We start from the raw sequence: 18,968 nt of genomic DNA on the forward strand, positions 1-18,968 counted from the left end.
CTTTGAGCATCTATTGATGAAACACATCAAAGTATACCTTTCAGAGACATTGACCCATTTCAATTCACCTACATGGTGGTAAGGGTGGCGTAGTGGTTAGCGCCACACCTTTACAGCACCAGTAATTGGGACCGGGGTTCAAAACCCACGGTGTCTGTAAGGAGTTTGTATGTTCTCCCTGTGTCTGCATGGGTTTTCTCTGGGGGCTCTGATTTCCTCCCACCATTCAAAATGTACTAGTGGTTGTAGGTCAATTGGATGTAATTGGGCACCACAGGTTTGTGGGCTGAAATGGCCTGTTACCATCCTATATGTCTAAATTAAAAATATGATTAAATTAATCATTCAATTGATGATGCTGTAGGCTTGTCCCTCCACCTGGAGAACAATACATCAAAAGCCAGGTTGCTGTTCATCAACTTCAGCTCGGCTTTTAATATGATCATTCCCTTAAGGCTGTTGAAAAAGGTGTCCTCACTGGAACTCAACACTACTCTCTTTCACTGATTCTGGACTTCCTAACAGAAATATCACAGTCTATCTGGGTCTGCAGCAGATCAAATCCCATTTCAAAATACAGTCTGAGAAATACTGGATAAATATCTGTAAAATGGAGGAGCCTTTTATTTTATTATTTTATTTAATTTAGAGACTCTTCCAGTCCATGAGTTTGCATTGTCCAAATACACCTGTGACCAATTAATTCCATTGAGCACTATAGCACCTCAGTGTATGTTCAACCTGTTTCTGTTTATATATGCTTGCCTGTGCTCATAATAAAAGAGCAAAAGTAGGTTAAAATGAAGCAACATAATGTGAACAATGTGGTTCACATTAAAAAGCAGGAGATATTGTCAAACATGTTTGGAACTTTAGTTAAAATAGACGAATTATTTTCAGCAATCTATTCTGCAGATCATATGAAAGTATATTTACTTGTGTATTGTGATGAATACTTTTCATTTGGCTGGATGAGTGCAGCTTCAACAGCAATCAAGTAGCTTGACACAATGCGGAACATCGCAACCTACTTGAGAGACACCTCATCTACAAGCATTCACTCACTCCACCACTGACACACAATAGCAGCAGTTTGCACCATCTATAGGATGTCCTGGGCAACACCTTCCAAACCCACAACTTCTGCCAGTTCAAAGCGCAAGGATATCAAAAGTATGGGAACACCACCATCAGGATGTTGCCCACCAAGCCACGCAATCTCCTGACTTGGAAATATATTACTATTCCTTCACCATTGCAGGTCAGAATCCTGGAACACCCACCCTAACAACATTGTGCATCCAGCCACTCATCAAGGACTGTAGTGGTTCATGAAAGCAGCTCACCATCATTTTCTTGTGGGGAAATAAGGATGGGCAATTAAATGTTGAGTCAGCCTTTGAAGATCTTTCTTTGAAGTCCTTTAACTGAATAAACAAGTGCATAAAAAACTAGAATGGAATTTAAATTGGGTGGTTGTATTTAACAGGGAAAATTATATAATCTGGACCCCTTCTATCTACTGAATAGAAGATTGAACACTAACTTGATAATGGCTTTAAGGTTATGAAATGGGTAGATATGAAGTTATCAAATATATTTATAGTAATACAATCTGTAATATAATTTGTCTAAAATTTGTATTACTGACCCCTTTGATATGATCATCAGTTAATAGGTACATTAAACTATGATTATTGAAAGAAGATTATGATTTTTTATCGACTGAGAAATTCACATTCATTTCATCCTTACTTTAAAAATTTATTCATCACTTTCAAAAATAAGGAAAGACACTTCACCATTCTCGAGAAAATTAGAATTTATTCCATCATGTTATGACCCCACTGAAATAAAAACTCTTCTTGCTCCATTATTATCTTCAAATCTTGAGTGAAGCTGCTGAAGGTGAACAAAAACTGATCATATCTGAATGTCACATTAATGAACTATTTACTTTAATTTACAGATATTGGTGAAAACGACGTAGACCTATCAGATGTCACTACACCTGAAATTGTATGAACGACATTCATTTCCATGGAACAAGAACTGAGGTCAGCAAAATGGTTTTCTAGTCAACAATTTTCTGATGTTCTTTTGTACAAAAGGTCTTCAGCTTTGTTGCTTATGTTATCACTTATTTTGTAATAATTTGTTGAACTCGTAGTTGATAACGTTGAATAGGTTTTACATGCCAAAAATCTTCATAATTTTCAGCATTACTCTGATCAAATATTTATCGTAGAAGCCAGAGACCAACTTCTGGTCGCATATGATGAACTTACTTTAATTCAAAAGAATGGCATACAAAAGCTCATTGAACCTGCTGTAGAATTCTCACCTCCATTTTGACTTTCATCTGCGAAAAGTGCCTGAGAAGCATATATTATTGATGAGTGACTGCCAATAATTTTTTTAGACTGAATTTATAGTTTGCATTTGATGATTGTGGTAGGTGAGATGATTGCTTTGCAGAGTAATCAAATTTGCAAATAAGACAATATGAAATAACACTTTTTTCAAATGATGATCCAGATGGAATGATACAATTTAATGTCACAAAAGAAATGTTCTAGTTCATGTGGCATTTCAGATAATGAGAAAGTAATGGAAGAGAAATATCATCAGTAAGTTGAGCTGTGCTCACAATTGCTCAGTGTTATTCCTTATAGACATACAAATACTTATGAGCAATTGACCAGAGAAACATTAGGACATCAAACATAAGGACATCAAACATTAGGACATCAAACATTAGGACCTTCTTAAATGGGGCTGGGTAATGTTATGCATATTTCAATCTTTTTGTATTTTCGTGAAATTTTGGAAAAAAAAATTATATTTGAGAAAATATCATGTGAAATTCAGATCTTCTTCCATTGATTAAAAAAAATATAGGGTCTGGTGTGTGGGCTAAGACGAGGAGATTGATCAGGGAGGTGGAGTGAGAGTTTTGATTCGCTGTGGAATGGTTGGCAGGAAGTTGTCCAGATGTGAACAGTGCATGAGTCTCAGATAAATATGTAGAGGAGTATGTCCACATGGTAACAAAAGCCAAGGAAGATGCTAAAATAGAACCTATCGACAAGATGACAGATATATCATTCTCCATAGCGACAGACCTGCTTAGATTGAGATGCATTTAACTTTTGGTCAAGCTGACCTCAATTCTCCAGTGAAAGCCTACTTTAGTGTGTGACTAGTTACTTCTGCGACTGAAATTCACAAAAATAAGTTACATATATTGAAACAGAAGGTGTGATACACCCCATTTGTCCACAGCCTCAATACATGCATCACATCGACAGTGGTGCCAGTTCAAAGTTGAAGAGTGCACAACTCCTAAAGGGCCCAGTCGCATGAAGAAATCAGGTTTTGGATGAATTTCTCAGATTGCAGGAGAGACATTTGAGGCAGACATTTGCTATGTTACAGGCAGGAATGTACATTAAAGTTTGTCAGAATGGACAAGTTGGGGAGAAGACCCTGTCCTGCAAATCTCAATTGGTAGCACAGTTCAGTGTTGTCTCAATCTATACAGAATATTGCACTGTATCTCAGAATGGAAGACTTCTGGAAGTACCTCACTGGATGTTTGGATGGATGAATGATTTGTGAACCATGTTTCTGAATGATTAAGTAACTGAATGGTTTATCTAATGCAAAAATTATTTCATCCAAGGACATTTGCATTTCCAATATTATGCACAATAGCACATAACTGGAGCATTGTCTCATCCTGATACAAACCCACCACAGACCTTAATGATCATCAGTAGTGTGGGCAAAAATACCATTGCAGTGCCATTCAAGACACAGCCATTTTTCAAACATATCATGCACCCATGCTGAAATTAATTGCTCTAAAATTACTTCCAATTTCAATAGTAAAAATACAGAAATGCTGAAAGAACCCAGCAGGTCTAGCAGCGTCCTTAGGACAAAAAAGATATATAACTGATGTTTCGAAACTGAGCCCTTCTTCAGGGTTGTAGTGCTATTGATCAACCACATTAAACGGAGAGTCATGATTAATAAGCTTTAATCACCTTAAGATATCAACACATCTCACATATTGCTGCCCCGGTTACTGAGGGAGGAGTTTCAGCATAGCAGCCTTTATGGGAATTTCCTGGGGGAGGAGCCACAGGTGCAGGGGGCGGGCCAGCTCATACAGAACATACATATAGACAGTGCTAATAGCTATATAGTGGTTGCACCATGAAGGTATACCTGGAAACATTGCCATTCATTGGGCATTCCTCATTGGCCATGAAGATGATGGTCACCTGTGTTCATGAGCTACAGCTCTCCATATGTGGAAGGTATACCTTGAAGAAGTTTGTACAAGGGAGCATTTTTGGTCCAGTGATCATATGCCATTGATTTCAAATTAATTATGGAGAAGGATAGATCTGGGCCTCAGGTTGAGATTCTAAATTGGAGAAAGGCCAATTTTGAGAAAATGAGAAAGGATCTAGAATACATGGATTGGAATAAGTTGTTCCCAGCAAGGATGTGCAAGGTAAATGGAAGACTTTCATAGGTGAAATTTTGAGAGTACAGATTTTGTATATTCCTATCAGGATTAAAGGCAAGGTTGGCAGGCATAGAGATCCTTGGTTTTAGAGGAATATGGAGATCTGGTTTGGCAACATGGAGAACTGAAAAAAAACTTCAAGAAAGAAATCAGGAATCCCAAAATAAGACATGAGGTTGCTTTGGCAGACAATGTAAAGCAAAATTCTAAGTGTTTCTCCAGATATATTGAGAGCAAAAGGATAGTAAGGGACAAAATTGGTCTCCTTGAAGATCAGAGTGATTGGCTTTGTATGGAACCAAAAGAGATGGGGGAGATCTTAAATCATTTTTTTCACCAGTATTCACTTAGGGACACAGTTATAGAAGTAAGTAAAACAAGCAGTGAGGTCATGGAACCTATATAGATTAAAGAGGAGAAGGTGTTTGTTGTATTAAAGCAAATAAGGGTAGATACATTTCCAAGGCCTGACAGGATATTCCCTTGGACCTTGAGGCAGATTAGTATAGAAATAGCAGGGGCTCTAGCAGAAATATTAAAAATGTCCTTAGCCATGGGTGTGGGGCCAGAAGATTGGCAGGTAGCTCATGTTATTCCATTGTTTAAAAAAGGTTCCAAAAGTAACCCTGGAAATATAGGCCAGTGAGCCTGATACCAGTTGTGGGTAATTTATTGAAAGGTGTTCTAAGAGATCAGATAAACAATTATTTGGCTAGCCAGGGACTGATTAAAGAAAGTTACATGGCTTTGTGTGTGGTAGGTTGTGTTTAAGAGTTTTTCCAGGAAAGTTGATGAAGGGCGTGGATGTTGTCTACATGGATTTTAGTAAGGCCTTTAACAAAGTCTCACATGGGAGGTTAGTTAGGAAGGATCAAATGGTAGATATTCATGATCAAGTAAATTGGATTCGACAATGGCTGGATGGGAGAAGCCAGAGAGTAGTGGTCGATGATTGCTTCTCAAACTGGAGGCCTGTGACTAGTGGTTTGCCTCAGGAATCGGTGCTCGGACCATTGTTGTTTGTAATCTATATCAATGATCTGGATGATAATATGGTAAATTGGATCAGCATGTTTTCAGATGACACTAGGTTTTGAGGTGTGTGGACAGTGAAGAAGGTTTTCAAAGCTTGCAGAGGGATCTGGACCAGCTGGAAAATGAGCTGAGTAATGGCAGATGGAATTTAATGCAGACACATGTGAGGTGTTGCATTTTGGAAAGAAAATCCAAGAAAGGACATACACATTAACTGTAGGGCACTGAGAAGTGTGGCAGAACAGAGAGCCCTGGCAATATAGATACATAATCCCTTGAAAGTGCCGTCACAGGTGGATAAGGTGGTAAGGAGAGTTTTTGGCATATTCTTCATAAATCAAAGTATTGAGTATAGGAGTTGGGATGTTATGATAAAGTTGTATAAGATATTGGAAAGGCCATATTTAGAGTATTGTCTGCGGTTTTGGACACCTAACTATAGGAAAGATATCAATAAGACAGAAAGAATTCAGAGAAAATTTATTAGGATGTTGCCCAGACTTCAGGAACTGGGGAAGTTTAAACAGGTTAGCACTTTATTCCCTGGAGCATAGAAAAATTGAGGGGAGATTTGACAGAGGTATTTTAAATTCTGAGGAGGATAGATAGAGAAAATGTTGATAGGCTTTATCCATTGAGGTTAGGTGAGATAAAAACCAGACGACATTGTTTAAGAATGAAAGGGGAAAAGTTTAGGGGGAATGTGAGGGGGAAAATTTTCCACAGAGATTGATGGGAGTGTGGATTGAGCTGCCAGCTGAAGTGGTGAATGTAGACTTAATTTTAATATTTAAGAAAAATTTGGATAGGTATATGGATGGGAGAGATATGGAGAGCTATGGACTGGGTGCAGGTTAGTAGGTCTGGGCAAAAAAAAGGCACAGAATAGAAGGGTCAAAGGTGTCTGTATTCTTTAGTTCTATGGTTCTAAGAGCTCAGGCCTGAAACATTCATTTCCTACTATGGTAATTGCGAGACCTGCTAAGTTCCTCCAGCATTTCTGTGTTTTTAAGACAATCACTGTGTCTGCAGACTTTCAAGTTTCACTTCAATTTGAAATTAATATTTTTAACTATTGAGAAAGAACATCATGCCTTATTTGTCCTGTGGAATTTTGGACGTTGTGGTTTCATCGATGGTATCTCCTATTGTTGCATATAATAAGCACTATACCTTTCATTCATAAGCTCCTCTCCAAATCACAAGTTATCCTGGCTTGGAGAAAATGTTGCCAATTCTTCATTGAGGCTTCCAAAATTTAGTATCAGTGGCAATGTGACAGCAGGAGGAATAAGTTCAACATACAGAGAGCTGCAGTCCAAGAAGGCAGGTGAACATCATCTTCAAGGCCAGTGAGTGGCCATCTCGTCTGTGATATTGTGTCCCACAGAAGAATTTTAAAAAGTGAATTGAAAGTTGTGTCTGTAGTGATCTGAAGTGATAGAGTCTAAATGAGATGTGTTGTAAAGCACAGTTAATCCAAGAAGAATTTGGACAGATACGTGGATGGGAGGTATAAGGAGGGCGATGGGCAGGGTGCAGGTCTGTGTGGTTTGTTAAAATAATAGTTTGGCATGGACTAGAAGGGTCGAAGGCCCTGTTTCTGTGCTGTAATGTTCTATGGCTTGATGGTTATAAGCTAGATACCACTCATCTTTCTGTCAGCTGCAGCTGATCGAGCTAATCTGGCCCCAATTCTTTTCTTTCTTTGACTTGGCTTTGCGGACGAAGATTTATGGAGGGGTAAATGTCCACGTCAGCTGCAGGCTCGTTTGTGGCTGAAAAGTCCGATGCGGGACAGGCAGACAAGGTTGCAGGGGAAAATTTGTTGGTTGGGGTTGGGTGTTGGGTTTTTCCTCCTTTGTCTTTTGTCAGTGAGGTGGGCTCTGCGGTCTTCTTCAAAGGAGGTTGCTGCCCGCTGAACTGTGAGGCACCAAGATGCACGGTTTGAGGCGATATCAGCCCACTGGCGGTGGTCAATGTGGCAGGCACCAAGAGATTTCTTTAGGCAGTCCTTGTATCTCTTCTTTGGTGCACCTCTGACACGATGGCCAGTGGAGAGCTCGCCATACAACACGATCTTGGGAAGGCAATGGTCCTCCATTCTGGAGATGTGACCTACCCAGTGCAGTTGGATCTTCATCAGCGTGGATTCGATCCTGTCAGCCTCTGCCATATCGAGTACTTCAATGTTAGGGATGAAGTTGCTCCAATGAATGTTGAGGATGGAACGGAGACAACACTGGTGGAAGCGTTCTAGGAGCCATAGGTGATGCCGGTAAAGGACCCATGATTCGGAGCCGAACAGGAGTGTGGGTATGACAACGGCTCTGTATTCGCTTATCTTTGTGAGGTTTTTCAGTTGGTTGTTTTTCCAGACTCTTTTGTGTAGTCTTCCAAAGGCGCTATTTGCCTTGGCGAGTCTGTTGTCTATCTCATTGTCGATTCTTGCATCTGATGAAATGGTGCAGCCGAGATAGGTAAACTGGTTGACCGTTTTGAGTTTTGTGTGCCCGATGGAGATGTGGGGGGGCTGGTAGTCATGGTGGGGAGCTGGCTGATGGAGGACCTCAGTTTTCTTCAGGCTGACTTCCAGGCCAAACATTTTGGCAGTTTCCGCAAAACAGGACATCAAGCGCTGAAGAGCTGGCTCTGAATGGGCAACTAAAGCGGCATCGTCTGCAAAGAGTAGTTCACGGACAAGTTGCTCTTGTGTCTTGGTGTGAGCTTGCAGGGGCCTCAGATTGAAGAGACTGCCATCCGTGGGGTACCGGATGTAAACAGCGTCTTCACTGTTGAGGTCTTTCATGGCTTGTTTCAGCATCATGCTGAAGATGATTGAAAAGAGGGTTGGTGCGAGAACGCAGCCTTGCTTCACGCCATTGTTAATGGGTTAATGAGTTCATTTCAAAGGCAAGTTCTGGTAAATTTATTTCATGTTTTGTTCTATTTCAATGTGTAACATACATAAACACAGGAAACAAAGGAGGTTATTAAGCCCGCATAGTATCCATGCCAGCTCTGGAACCTTGTGTGGTGGAACACGGTACTGCTGGCATGTCCAAGCATGTCCTCACTGGGCTGGGCAGGCTGGCCCGCCTTATGTACCCGTAGCCGCTCCCCATAAGATCCCTAGTCTCCTCCCTCATACCTGCCTTGGATGTGAGCCAGCAGCATGGAGAGAGGCATGCCTGAGTTTTTTGATTAATAAAGCCTTTGACTACTTCCTTTATCTCTGTGAGTGGTTATTGATCACGCTACCCCTTTTAAATTTTTTTCACTTTATATTTTCAAATTCTCTCTTGAAGGTCTCCATGAAACCAACCTCCACTATATTCGCAATGCATTTTACACTCCAACCACAAGCTATATCAAAAACTTTCTCCTCATTTCATTCTTAATTCTCGTCCCCTTTATCATGTACTCATAACCTCTTGTCCTTAACCCTGCCACAAACAAGTAGTCTCCCATTAATTACTCTGTCCAGACCCCTCATCACATTATATAATTCCATCACATCTCTTCTTAGTAATTTCATTTTATCTCCATATCCCCACACAGACCTGTCTGAGCTAGCGTGAGTCTAAACATAAACTTGAGCAATAAGATTTCATATTTTGACAGAGTTGTCTAAATCCCAATGTCATGAAAATTGATTCATACAAAATGATGCAAGTCCACCACCGCCTCCACACACACACACACACACACACACACACACACACACACACACACACACACACACACACACACACACACACACACACTTCCATTTCCTAATCGTATTCACCTGCTTCCAAACTTACTTTTATCCAACAAATCCCCCCATTCCTTTGTGAGTTTTTCCCCTTCCTGTTTCTCTATCTCTCCCATCTTCATTGTCCAGTATCCTATCACCTCATCTCCTTCCCAGCCTCTCCCTACCTCTTTTAAGCTTGATATCTCTCCTTCCCATCCTGATCTTAAAAAAGGATCATGATCTAAAATATTGACTGACCATATCTTTCCAAAGATGTGGCCTGACCTTTTGAGTCCCTCTAGCATCTCATTGATCACTCAAGTTTTCAGCATCTGCAGTTATTTTGTATCTCTCTTTATAACTATAACTCCTCATCTAAGAAACCATACACGTAAATCCTTGTGATACCTTCACATACCTTTTTCCAACAAGATGATCAGAACTTAACACAATATTTCAGTTTACTCATTAATTAATCATAATTTAGTGTTTTAAAATCATTTTAAATGATTTTAAATGTTCAAATAATTATTTCAAAAATTTCAATTAATTATTTCTTCACCATTTGCAAATATATTTATTCATTAGCAAATACCTTTGAGATCCGTGTGAATTTATTTATAATATTTGAAAATTATCTTGCACTTTATTTAATATGAAGCTCGTGCTTTCAGATTCCATCTGAATTCTCAATGGTGACCTTGGCAACACATCTGCAAATACAATTTTTGAAGTTCTATTTTTGACTGTATAATGACATTGAGGTGAGAGAGTGGTCACGTTTGCACTCTTGATGTAGGCATTGTCAGTATTCACAATATCTAACCAAAATCATCATCTTTGGTACTTGTAACTACCAATGATTCATCTTAATTGAGCAGGCAGTGACCTGTGCCTTATTCAGTAAAACCAAGTAACCATTTATTTAGCATCTGTCCCCCTTTAAACTTACCATTTCCCCATTTTCTGCAAGCTTTGTAATTTCACCCCTGTGCCACCCTATACCCCTCTTCCCTTGTCTCACTGAGGCTGTTTCCATACTCGCTTTAAACTCTTTGGAGCTCTGTTTATTCCTTTTAAACTCATCCTATTCACTGGAAGGTGTATTATACTATTGTGCAACATCTAAATAAAATGAATGCTGGACAGCAGCGGACATGAGATCTGATGAGCGGAGGCACATTGATCCTCCACAGGGTCCTACTGCCTGGCTGCAATTTCAGTGGCCTAGTAATGAGTTTAAACAGCCTGTTAAGGAGCCAACAATGTTTTCTTAAACATCTTGACATCTCTGAGGCTCGTACCCAAGATAGTAACATCCATGCTTGGGAGCAGAATATGAAGGGTTATGGGCTCTGGGGGATCAACAGAGCTGTGCAGGGCACCAGAGGGGGAGAACACACCAACCCCCACCCCTACTGAGAAGGAGAAATCTGGAAGATGACAGACAAGGGAAAGTGACCAAGATAGAGTGTGGCACAATGGTTGAAGAAGACATGAAGGCTGCGGGCTACTGGAGACTGGCTAGTAGGAACCAGATATTGGGACCAGGATTTGAGAGAATGCTGAGGGCAAGAAGGGCTGCAGAAAGCTTTATGATTGTGCTGGTGGTTCAGATATGGGATCAAACAGGAGACTATGCAGAGGCTGCATGAATGCGGAGGTGAATCCACAGGCACTCAGTGTCTCTGAAGGAACTCTCTTTTGCTTTTATTTTGCTAATTGTTGGGGGCGCCAGGCAGGGGCTAGACAGGTTCAAAAGTTAGGGGGAGCAAGCACATATAAAAATCGCCACAATATACACTAAATGATTTTAAAATCACTATACATTTTTATTTTGTATTTAACATCAAAACACAAGGAATATACAGTTTTAAAGGAAGTGCATAATTATTTGGTATTAAAAATCAAAATAGAATTAAAAAGGTATACAGCAGTGGTTCTCATCCTTTTTCTTTCCACTCACTTACCACTTTAAGTAATCCCTACGCCATCAGTGTTCTGTGATTAGTAAGGGATTGATTAAGGTGGTATGTGAGGGGGAAGGGAAGGTTGAGAACCACTGCTCTAGCCCCAATTGTTACTGAAATATTTTGCTTGAGAAAAATTGTCTTTGGAGTTATGAAACCGAGCACATAACGAGTCAATTAGGTACAATTAAAACAGTAGTTTTCACTTTTACTTCACTTTTACTTTCCACCCACATACCACCTTAAGCGATCCCTTACTAATCACAGAGCACCTTTGGCATAGTGAGTACTTGAAATGGTATGTGAGTGGGAAGAAAATGCTTGAGAACCATTGGTTTTCAGTAAGCGCATAAATCTATACTGTATTTAAAATCAAAACATAATAAAAACACGTGTATCATTTAATTATAACACCCTCATAATAAAATGAAAAAGCAACTTAAACTTGCCTTTGCGATATATATGCCACGTATTAAATCGAACAACCCAAAATGAATTATAGATAAAGGAACAGTAAGAACTCCAGAGTAATTCAAGGACACAGTTTATCTAAACCATCTATAGCAAGTTTATCGAAGAAATGTTTTTTAAGCATCACCTACTTTTTTTGAGCAACATCTTCCTATTGGCTGCTGTCATTACGGACACAAAACTGAGGAAAGTAAACATTACAAAGAAAAAAAACTGACCACCCGTAGATTAGAGGAACAACATCTTATTTTCTATCTGAGCACTCACCAGCCAGATGGCATTAACATTGACTTCTCTGCTTTTTGCTAAACTTACTTGGCTTTTCTTTCCCCTCCATCTTTTCTGTCTTTCCAGTTCACCCCTCCCTTCCCCTTACCCCTGCAGCCATCCCTCCTCCCCAACATGGCTGCTGTCCCCTCCCTCCTTTCCCCAGCTATCATCTCCTTCCTTGGCCGCACCCCCTCCCCCCCCCCCCCCCACCTTTTAGTTCGGATGCCTCCCGGCATTCTTGCATACCTTGGTGACAGGCTCAACCTGAAACGTCAGTGATGTACCCTTACTGCACAAAGGACACTGTTTGACCTGCTGAACTTCTCCAGCAATTTGGGTTTTTACTTCAACTACGGATTGGCTTTCAGAATCTACAGATTTTCATGATTTACTTCTAAACATTTCAAAGATGTGGCTAACTGGCTATATTTGACTGTCTTCCTTTTAATGTTCTAAACTAAGAATTGTTAAAAATAAATAGCCTATTTAAACCTATATTTTAAAAGCTGTTGTTCAAACGGTTCATAGCGAATCTATGATACCTAAATCCATTATATTTCCATGCAACTAGATTTAAACCAAAATTTATGGCTGATTTATCCTGGAATTATGATTTTGGGTTGTTCAATTTAATATGTGGCATATATATCATAAAGGCAAGTTTAAGTTGCTTTTTCATTTTATTATGAGGGTGTTATAATTAAATGATACACGTGTTTTTATTATGTTTTGATTTTAAATACAGTATAGATGTATGCGCTTACTGAAAACCAATGGTTCTCAAGCATTTTCTTCCCACTCACATACCATTTCAAGTACTCACTATGCCATAGGTGCTCTGTGATTAGTAAGGGATTGCTTAAGGTGGTGTGTGGGTGGAAAGAAAAAGTGAAAACTACTGTTTTAATTGTACCTAAATGACTCGTTATGTGCTCGGTTTCAAAACTCCAAAGGAAATGGGCCAAAGACAATTTTTGCTCTCACAGTAGGAGAGCAAGGAAAGTGCATTGGCAAGCTATGGATGTTGAAGAGTTTTGGCTTGAAAACAACACAAAATTCACAGGCAGCCTAACTATAATTTGATGTTCCATCTACTCTTTCAACATATTATCGCACTTACACCTTTCATCACAAACTATTATAATTTTGAGAGCCAAGGAGAAAGTAAAATACCTTTGGACCTACTCCATCCAACCAGGCTCAACATTTTTACAAACCCTCAGAATATTAGGCTGCATTATATATTTACAAAGTTGTAGCTTGCCCACGATCAAGTAATGCCACAGACAGGTGCGTTTGCAGTTTTATACAACAAATTTTCTGACAACAAAAATATGTTTTTTCGATAGGTTAGACAATTCTCAGAAGCTTTTCTTTTATGGCATTTTCAGCAGAAAGGCCTCCTTTTCACGTTATAACCAGTTTTGTATATGAGCACCCAATAAAAATTATAATGAAGAGTAGCCTACTATAAGATGATTGTAAATACTATTTGTGTTTTATGAGGTGGCTGTGTTGTTCCAGAAGTTCATGAGACAATTACATTTTTGCTTATGCCACAACAGACAGTAAAAGTGTGTGACAAGAATATATTATAATATTTTGATTTGGGGCAATGATCCTTTATTCATCCTTGACTTTCAGTTATGAACAAATGAGTTGCATAAACACACACTCTATTCTCTTACATTACACAAAGTATTTCATTACTGAGCTATAATGTACATATTGTATTTTACATTCATTAATTTCACATTTCAGTAATAGTGTCATTATGTATGAAACTTGCATACATCAGGAGTTTGACTTATGACATGAAAGAGATGAAGTTCCACGGGACCATCCAGGGTTTGTTTTGGTTCTCCAGATGCCAGCGGCCACCAGCGCATCACAGGAGACTGAGCACACAGTTGACAACACTGGGAGGTTGGTCGAATAAAGTAATGAATCTAGAAAGTTCTTCTAAGGCCACGCGATAAAGTTTAAAAGGAACAATAAAAGAAAAGGTTTGATTTTATCTCACAAGGAAACTAAAGAGTTAAAATATTGTTGCCAAGGTGCCATTTTTGAGGAATGTGCGTGGGGGAGTGGTCACTCCCCCTCTAGCTACACCGCTGGTGCCAGGCAATGCAAGTGGCATCTATGTCTTTGCCTTTACAACAACCAAAACTGACAAATGTGTATTATTAGATTTTGCATATTATTACATAAAAATAAAGTTATGTCAAATCTTGAATTAAAAGTGCATTGGAGTATAAATAGGGGTGAAGTTCCTTAACCTGAAAAATCTGTACGACCTGTGTCCCAAGAGTGCTGGATTATCAGTTGCACTCTGATAACTAGGTAGATTTTACACTAAAAACTAATCTGCAAAGCCTACCTGTTAACATATTGCTCACTATTCTTATACATATTGAACTAGACTGGTAAAAATTGATTTGCCAACTCTCTACATAGTTCACCTGAGATACTTAATGGACATTGTTTGCCTGGTGCAGGGTCACCTTGTTGTCTTCAAGCAACCAAATAGTTTTAGAACATAGAACAATACAGGCCCTTCAGCCCTCGATGTTGTGCCGACCGTATATTCCTTAAACAAAATACTAAACCCTCCCTATCTGGTAACCCTCTACTTTTCTCCCATCCACATGTCTCGGAGTCTTCTGAATGCCCCTGATGTTTCAGCCTCCACCACCATCCCTGACAAGACATTCCAGGCACCCACAACTCTCTGCATAAAAATAAAACACCCCAGATGTCTTCACTAAACTTCCCTCCCTTCCCTTTACACTCATGTCATCTGATGCTTGCTATTCCTGCCCTGGGAAATAGGCACTGGATATCCACCCTATCTATGCCTCTCATAATATTGCAGACCTCTAGTAAGTCTCCTGTTATCCTTCTATGCTCTGAAGAAAAAAGCCAGCTCTGCTAACCTTGCCTCATAAGACTTATTTTCTAATCCAGATAACAGCCTGGTAAATTTCTTCTGTACCCTTTCCATAGCGTCAACATCCTTCCTGTAATGAGGTGAGCAGAACAGAACACAATATTCTAAATTCTTGCCAGAGATTTGTAGAGTTGCAACATGATCTCTCAACTCTTGAACTCCGTCCCCTTATTCATGAAGCCCAGCATCCCATAGATCTCTTCATTTAGGTCATTATAAAGATCACAAAGAGCAAGGGTCCAAGAACAGATCCTTGTGGTGCTCCACTAGTCACGGACTTCCAGGAAGAATACTTTCCTTCCACTACTACTCTCTGCTTGCTTCCCGCAAGCCAATTTTCTATCCCATCAGCCAAGGTTCCATGGATCCCATGCCTCAAGACTTTCTGAACGAGGTTCTCATGGGGGACTTTGTTAAATGCCTTACTGAAATCCATGTATAACATATCTGCCTCCTTACCCTTACCAATTTCTTTTGTTATCTTCTCAAAAAACTCAGTTAGGCTTGTAAGACATAACTTTCCCTTCACAAAGCCATGCTGACTATCTCTGAGTAGACTGCACTTCTCCAGATGCTCACAGATCCTATCTTTAAGAATCCTCTCCAATAGTTTGCACACTACTGATGCAAGACTCACTGGTCTATAATTCCCAGGATTCTCCCTATTACCTGTTTTAAACAAGGGGACAACATTTGCCATTCTCCAATCCTCCAGTACCTCCCCTGCACCCAAAAAGGACTCAAAGATCATTGCTACTGCCCCAGCAGTCACCCTGTTGACTTCAAGAAACCAAATGGTTTTAGCACATAGTGCGTAGAATGTGCTTTGTTTCCTTTCAGTGCTGCTAGAATTGTTCTGTATTCTCAATTACCATGGGTTTTTTTTAAACACAAGAAATTAATTTCATTCTAATTTATCGAATTCTTTCTCCATCTGACTTTTCAGTGATAAAGGCTTATATTATATCCACTTTAATACAAATATGCACCTTATAATTCATGATATATCTTGGGACATTTCCGCACACTTGTCAAAGTACATGTACGAATGACCTTTTTCCAATCGAGCTTTTCCAATCTTCCCCAATAATGTCAGTGGCAAATTCAAGTAATCATTATAATCATGGCGGTTTTAATTTGCCTATAATCTTCCCTATGTTGCCAAATTATACTTTCCATGATCAATATTATCTTCATCAGATGTGCATCTTTATCCTCGAACTGAGCACTTTGGTGTATTGACCATCTAACAACAGTACTCCTGACCTGAAGTTATTCTCCTGATGTAATAGTGATAAAGTTAACTATATTTGAGTTTACCCTTGTGCCTACCAGCATTAAAGCTGTGTCGATGCTCTCTGTGATGTTACCATGAAAACTTCCCTTCTGTGGAGTATTCACACCACTCCATTTGCTAACTATCTTGGAATGAAACTTTTAAGCTGAGGTTATGTTTCCTTTTCCTGACAGTGAACATTTTTTGCCATTTTTAATTGACATATGTGCAGTGACTGTTTCTTCGATGACAGTAATTCGCACCAGTCTCACTCTATGTGATGGGTTCTGCTCTCGAAGTAGAAGAACAGCATTCAAGTTGATTTCTGTATCACTCATTGGGATATTTTTCTTAACAATAATCCATTAGATCTCTGGTTTGTTCATTGATGACTCAAGAACAGGAAAAATGGTCGCAATAAAATCTTGGCATTCCTCTGACTTTCCAGCAGGCATTCTCCAGGTTAAAGCCAAGCATGACTTTACATGGGAGGTAGAGGTGGGTCTTCTGTTCCTTGCTCTGAATTCATATTTTCACAGATTAGTTCTCAACCCAGTTTTCTAAAGCAATGTATGGTTGGCAGCCATTTTCTAAAGTACTTTTGTCACAATCAAAAATAGCCTTATACCCTTTGCATTCTAATTTCTTCACATCAAATGTAGACATCTGTGATGAATTCTTTTCTGATTTCTCCTTCAGTTCATCATTTTACACAGCCTTGGCTCATCCCAATGTGTTTTGCAGCTGAAGAACTGTTTACAACACGAAGTTGCTGTATGAAATATAAAACAAATTAGATATGAACGATGTTGATGCCTGAAAAGTTATGGACTCCAATGAAACCAATCATTGGTCCTTGACATTATTCATATTGGAAATGACAGTAGATATCCAGATTGTTCAAGACAAACAATTTCATATCTATAAAAAAAAGAAATCTCATCAGTTGGCTTATATGCTTCAATTATTTCTCTTTTCCTTGCAGATTTCTAGTTATTTTTTAAAATATATCTCACAAGGCCTCATCATTATGTTGTGTTGACTAAATTACAAATTTACCATGGTATTTTGAGGAAACAATATGACTTTAAATACTAGATACTGTAACTGGACCATGTGAGCATTTAGTTTTGTGCTGAAGGTGAATATCACATGATCATTATGAACTTGTGATCCTTATAGCAGGCTGCTGGCTTGGAAGTTATTTCCACAAACAAGGCAACAGACCAATGTATGGCCAGATAACAACTGTCATGAATTTATGACATCTAATCACAAATAGGACGTAAAAATTATGAGGCAAGTCATCTATTAGCCTTCCAGTCTGCTCAGAAGTAGCAGTTTGACTGCCCCTGGGAATACTTATACAAAATGCCACGTGATAAGTGTAAAAATTCACAGGACATGGTGCATGACTACCCTAAAAATTAAACGTCAGAAAACAAACTGTGAAGTTTCATGTGAAGGAACAGGATGCTGAAATCAATAGATTTTTTTTCAACAAGCTATTTTCAAATGGGGAAAGATGCCTTCTGGCATTTAGTTTGTTCGTAATTTATCCCCTTGAAGTTGTTTTATGCTGTAATTTTTTTTTTTGGCATCAGATCTTTAAATGATGGAATAAAACCGGGTTATGAAGGCTCATTATTCACTGCTGGTATGTCTGAAGAAGTGTAAGTAGGGAAACTGAATGAGGCAAGAAACAGATAAGGAAAACAATGTTGAAACTGTGAGATAAAGGACACCAGCTATGGAAAAGGAAAGGATGATGGACATACTCCGCAGAAATCCACAGGTTTCACCTGATATGTCAAACGTTTCCAGCATGGATTTCAGATTTCAAGAAACCACAGCTCACATTTCCAGCATTCTGTCCACTGCCCAAATTCACCTCCCTCTGTTTAAAATCCTCCAGGGAGATTGGCAATCAGTAGCAAGCATTCATCAGCTTCTTTTTATTGACATCAATAGCACTTGTGAGTGGTATACAATTTGATTAAGAAATTGAACAAGAAGCCAACAAATGGAGTATGGTGAGGAAAACTGTAGCGTTGTCCCTCTTTGGAACGAAGAATGAAAAAATAAAGTCTTTCTTACGTGGAGTGAGACTACAAAATGTGTTTCATGTTATCTGGAGAACGGGAGCAATGGGTTGCTAGCTTTCAACAGAGAAAAGGAGAGAGTCATTATTATTTGGAAATTTCTATCACAGAGAGCTATAGAGGCAGAGACATTAAATAAATAGAGGACAAAATTGACAAACATTGAAAACAAATGAGTCAAAGGATATGGAAAGAGAGCAAGAGTCTGGTTTTGAAGCTAAGACTGAATGAGCCATAATCCTGTTGAATGGTGGAATCAGCTTCTGTTCCTGTTTCTTAGATCACCTGGACAAAATCTCTCCACCCTCCCCCTCTCTGCAGCTTAAAACCCATTCATTTTCTCGCCGTTCTTTTTTAAAAAAATAACATTCACCTAAAATATTAACTAAATATTTCTCCATGAATGCTGCCTGACCACTGAAGGCCTTCAATATTTTATGTTTTCATTGAAACTTTCCAGTATCAGCAGATTTCTGCTTTGTGTTTTAATGACAAGGGGCTTCATGAAATAAGGGTGTATTTTTAATCACCACAGTACAATGTAATTTGCTTCAAGTAGTAGATTAATAAAATTTGAAAATTCTGACTGGTGATGATTAAGGAGATCTTATG

General features: G+C 39.0%; 1 long non-coding RNA gene across 1 annotated transcript in view; it reads left to right on the forward strand.

Moving 5' to 3' along the window:
* Positions 1-1,971: 1,971 nt before the first annotated feature.
* LOC138740068 (uncharacterized) overlaps positions 1,972-18,968 on the forward strand; it is a 349,166-nt gene continuing 332,169 nt past the window's right edge. Inside the window, exon 1 of the long non-coding RNA XR_011342650.1 lies at positions 1,972-2,057. This is a non-coding gene — a long non-coding RNA (uncharacterized lncRNA). The remainder of the gene's footprint in view (positions 2,058-18,968) is intronic.

This window comes from Narcine bancroftii, chromosome 7 (genome assembly GCF_036971445.1).
Source record: "Narcine bancroftii isolate sNarBan1 chromosome 7, sNarBan1.hap1, whole genome shotgun sequence".
NCBI lineage: Eukaryota > Metazoa > Chordata > Chondrichthyes > Torpediniformes > Narcinidae > Narcine > Narcine bancroftii.